The 5,677-nt window shown below is 24.1% G+C and overlaps 1 non-coding gene across 1 annotated transcript; it reads right to left on the bottom strand.

Moving 5' to 3' along the window:
• Positions 1–1,433: 1,433 nt before the first annotated feature.
• MIR319b (microRNA MIR319b) lies at positions 1,434–1,725 on the bottom strand. Its single transcript, NR_130077.1, has one exon. It is a non-coding gene; the product is annotated as a microRNA MIR319b (primary transcript).
• Between the last annotated feature and the right edge of the window lie 3,952 nt (positions 1,726–5,677).

Below are 5,677 nucleotides of genomic sequence, written 5' to 3'. Positions count from 1 at the left end.
ATTTAATTAAAAAAAAGCATGGGTGGCACACATAAATTAACTATTAATATAATTTTAATAATAAAAAAACCACTTACACAGTTTATATTCAGTGAACAAAGCTTCACGAATATCAACAAACTTGAATTAATTAATCGATAAACAGCTGTATACAAAATATATTACTTTTTCAAATAATTTTTAGAAATTTAACAATAGAAAAAAAAAATTCTCTTTCACTTGTCAAAATCATATATATTTATCATAATATTCATATTAATTTATGAAAAATCTTGATAAATTTGAAAAATAAGTAATTAATTAATAAAAAAATAGATAACTATAATTGATCTTGATGTATATATTAAAAATAATAATAGTAAATATGTAAAAATGAACAAACAAATTATGAATTCCGATAGCAATACTACAACTTGATAAACCCTAAACCCTAGTTAGCTAATCAACATTTTTCCAAAGATGATTAATGTAAATACACATTAAGAGAAAATCTACCATATAATCAATTGAATTATTGCATATGCCTCAATTTAATAAAAATAAAATACTTAAATTAAGACTATACAAATTTCAATTAACACTCTTTTTCTTCCATTTCAGCCACTTACACAAAAAAACACATATAGCTTAACAAAATTGCTTTCATTACAATATTAACAGACTTTAAATTCTGAATATGCTTCTAATCAAAACAAACTTCCGCATGAGTAAAACATGAAGAGAAGACAAGAATTTCTCATACAATGAATAATTAGAGGGAAAATGTGGTACATCATATATAAGATCAAACAACTTCATGAAAATAATGAAATTAATGTCAAAAATATAATTATTGAACCAAACAAGTTTAAATATTTGATTAGCCTCTGTGAAAATACATGTGATGTTTGATCATATCTCTCAATTTTCTTCTCAACAATAGCAACCAAATGAGTAAACACAAAGAAATTTGAAAATTAGAACACATCTACACATATTTAAGTGTAGATAACACAAATCAAACTATATACTTGGTTTAATTTTACAATAAAGTTTTGAAAAAGATAAAATGTATGGAATACATTATCCATACCCTAGTGAAATAAAGAAGTGTTGATTTCTAACAGACCCCTCAACACAATAACACATAACAAATATACAATAAATAACAAAGACACTACTAGTAAGGAGACTATGCCAAGCAAATTTTCCAACAAAATTAACCATTTACGTCAAATTTGGGCTTCAAAGAATTGCTAAAAAGAAAATAGTTTGAAATTTTAGGGCACAAAAGGTGAAACCACTCAAAAATTCCAAAGAAATTGCTTTTCTTGAATTTTCCCCCCAAATCTTTCCTAGGATATATAACCACCAAACTATATCACAAACATAAAAAAAGAAGGGTTTGAAACATAGTAGGTACTCGTTAAATAGTTGAGATACGTGCAAGAATTGCCCCAAACAACTAATTCATAAGAAACCAATTCGACTAAAAGAAACCGAAGAAAGAAGGTAAAAGGGAGCTCCCTTCAGTCCAAGCACAGATAAAAAGGAGAGAATTTATCTCCCGCATCATTCACACATTCACAATAGTATAAGATTACATACTTCCTATTGCGTTTGAATGAATGAGTCGGGAGATAATTCAAATCCTTCGTCTACCTATGAGTGGACTAAAGGAAGCTCTCTTATACCATCTTCCACATTACATCTAAATCACAAAATTAGAATCTTAAAAAAGGGGACTCATAAGTACTTGATATGCATAACATAGATTTTTATAATTCATGGTACTAATCCTACTTTTTGTGTGAATTTTGAAAGAAAAAAAATTAGAATCAATTTTTTTCCAAATTTCAAAAACTCAATTTCAAGTTTGGAATGAAAAATTAACTACCAAATAAAGTTTGAAACACAAAGTTAGAAGAAAAAAATTCATTTTGTGTGCAAATAGATCTTGAATCAAAACCTAAAAGGACAAAATGTTATGTCCCTCTTAACAAATTTTATTTACAAATAAAAATCAAATTATAGTGTTACCTAGTACTGCTATAAATAATATGCTAGCAAGAACCCTAATTCAAATAGCTGAAAAATTCTCACCATAGTAAAATAAACGACAATATAAACAGTGTAATCTCACAAATACGATTCGAAGAAGTTTAAGAGATACCTAATCCTTATTCCAACCTAACACAAGTAAACATCACTTTAGGAAGATTCAATAAAATTGAGACAATACAAAAAAAATTATAACACACAAAGATAAAAGAGGAAAACAACATTAAAAAAAGGCCTAAAATGGCAAAAACAAAGAAGATAATTAACACTATATCAATGACAACATATTAAACATATTTTAAAAAAATAGAAGCATAATCATTCAGTAACAAGACAGACGTTTTCCCCCCTTTTAAGGTAAAGCAAAGGCATTTATATATATATATATATATAAAAAAAATTAATTTTTTTTAAAAAATTATATAGGAAAAAAACGTTTAATTTCACAAATTATGTCAAACATCAAATAGTAATAAAAGGTTTCATCATCAGAGAATATATATATGTGTATAAAAAAACAATAATTTTTCTTAAAAAGTAACATTTACCTGATCTTGATCATCCTGCAAACCCTAATACAAACACAAAATTTTCTTGGATGAAAAAAAAAACCTAGGCATAAAATTAAGATAGAACATTCAAGAGTGTGACTTAACAATCGATGAAAAATCAATAAAGATCTAAATTCAAATCTCACAAAATCAAAAAAAAAAAAACTTTAAAACTATGAAGAATGAAAAGAAGATAAAAAAAAAACAAAAGAGTGTGACTTAACAATCAATGAAAAATCACAAGAAATAAACAAAAACTAAAAGTAAGAAGAAAAAAATAAATACACAAATATAACTTAATGATCAATAAAAACCCACAAAAAATCCAAATTTTTGTAATTTATCAAATTCGAAGAATATAAACTAATTCGAACACCAGAATTATATTTTAAAAAAATACATAAAGAAAAGAGTGTAACCTAAAGTTCTCATGACCAATGAAAAATCATGACATGAACTAAAAAAGAGGGGATTCCTTTCTATCTATTTCCATACTAAAATTTCTATATGTACACCACGATTATTTAAAAAAAAAAAGGAAAAGAGTGGGATTTTGGTTGATGTGGTGTCATTATCTAAGAAGAAAATAATGAAAGTGATATAAGAAGATATATATATATATAGATAGATCTATTAGAAAGGGAAAATATTGAAGAATTTTATTTCCTTTTTTTAGATGAAGAGAAAAGAAGATGATATAAAAAGAGGCAGAGAATGTGCATTTATATACACATAAAACTCCCCCTTAATACGGAAGAAAAATAAGCAAAGTGTAATTGACCATTCATCTTTTAGGTTCTTAACACTTCCCTACTCTATTTTCGTTATTAAAAATAGATGATCTTTAATTATTTGTCTATTTTGATAGATAAAAAAAAATGTTACATATTATATGCTTGATTAATTATTTAAAGAAGGTGGTAAATTTTTTTAAAATCTTAAATTTTTATTTTATTCACTTTACAATTAATAAGGATAAAATGATAAATATACTATGTCGAAAATTGTTTTACTAATAAGTGTGATAGTTTAAAAGTGGATAAGTAATTAAGAATTTATTATTTTACAAAATTAATACATAAATGACAGTGTTTTTCTTATTTACTCTTAAAGTTTCTCTCTGTATCTCTAACTATTTCACTTTAAAATTGACGCACTTATTAATAAAAAATTAATGACATAGTGAATTTATTATTTTATTTTTATTAATTATGAAGTAAATGGATTAAAATTTAAAGTTTTTAAGAAGTTTTATTTTTTCAAAGTAATTAATTGAAGATATAATAGGTAATGAATTTGTTCTTTCTTGATTTGTCAAAATAAACAATAATTAGGGACAATCAAAAAATCAAAAGTGGACAAGTAATTAGGGATAGAGAGAATTTTAGTATTGGAAGTTTGAATTTAATTCGTATAGAAAAACTAAATGATTAATTTATGTTCTTTTGGTCAATTTAATTAATTAAAATAAATTAACTCAAGTGAAAAATTTACTTCAAGAATACTAAATAAGTGTAAAATAATAAACTTACTTGGTTTCTTAAAGAACGCGAAATCTATAATTATGACATATAAATAAAAACGGATGAAATAATATGGTTAGGTGATTTACTAGTAACATCACATTGACTCTTGTGTAGATGAACTTAGGGGTGTTAAATGGACGAAATTAGAGTGAATAGATAGATTAAAATAAATTGAGTTTATTTACCTTCTATAAAAGACATTGCTTGGAGTAAAATGAGCTACTTGAACGGATCGTGTAATTCGTTAAATTTTAATAAGTCCAAATACAATTGTCTATTTTCTTTATTATTGCTATTTATAACATATAAAATTGAAAATTCTTATTCTTCGGGCGATAAAATCGTTTAGTAGCTAGTTAATTCAAATATCATAATACATGTATTAAAGTTTAAATATGTATAAATAATATTATATTTGATAGTTAATCATAAGAACTATGTACACAACTAATACGATATTTAATTCATAATTAGAAAACATAAGTAAGAGAATAAAATGAAATAATCCATACATGAATAGATATATAATAATAAATAACTAAATCCTGCCTATAATAATACATATTTTTTAAATCTATAGTTCAAAAGTATAATTTATATATTTTGTGAAATAATCAATACATAAATATATAATACATCAAATAATTAAATTTAACATATTTTTTCATAACTAATTCAGGTATTACTAATATTAGTATCACTACCAACCGATCTTAAATAAACTATACACAGTATGGCTTGGTGTATATGGTTGATGAATGGGATTCTTAAAAGTTTGGAGTTTTTGGAAATTAAAAAATTTCGATTCAAGTGTATGTTTTATACTTATAATAATGTTTTTGGAATCTCTATCTAAATCATAATGGTATGTTTACGTTTTTGAAGTTGTCATATTAAAGTTTTAATGAATTACATCTGAAATTACTTATTTTATTTAAAATTAGTATTTCTTTTTTGTGCTTTGCGCGATTATATAAAAAATTTAAATATATTTTAAAATAATTAATTTTATTATTTTTTAAACGGAAAAAGACCTAAAATACCTTTAAAGTATTAAAAATGGTACAAAATTACCTTTCATCTATCTATTGGCTCAAAAATATCTTTTTCACCCACCTATTGACTCCAAAATACCCTTGTCATCTACCTTTAGGTTCAAAATTGACATCTTATTTAAAGGTTTTAAATTTGAACTATTTATACTTTTTTTTTTTGAAATATGTGATACTCTACTATTTTTTAAAATTTAACTTATTAGTATAATTTATAAATCAATCCACTACCCGCTCATTACTAATTAAATCCCACCAAATTAATAAACACGTCACATTACTAATTCAAGAACACGAAAGCTACTGTCAATGAGTGTTTTTAAAAATTTGAGGCGAAAATATCTATAGAAGTAAATTATCATACATTCAAGTGTTTAAATTATAAAAATTACTGATAAACATAAAAGTCTAACTATGTTCATCTTAATTATTTTTTCATCTCAATTATGTGATGTTACTTCATAGATAACTTTTTTTAAAAAAATAATATACTAAAGGTTTTAAAACA

The sequence above is a fragment of the Solanum lycopersicum genome, chromosome 6 (assembly GCF_036512215.1).
Source record: "Solanum lycopersicum chromosome 6, SLM_r2.1".
In the NCBI taxonomy this organism is placed as follows: Eukaryota; Viridiplantae; Streptophyta; class Magnoliopsida; order Solanales; family Solanaceae; genus Solanum; species Solanum lycopersicum.
This window is presented reverse-complemented; position numbering and strand designations above follow the sequence as displayed.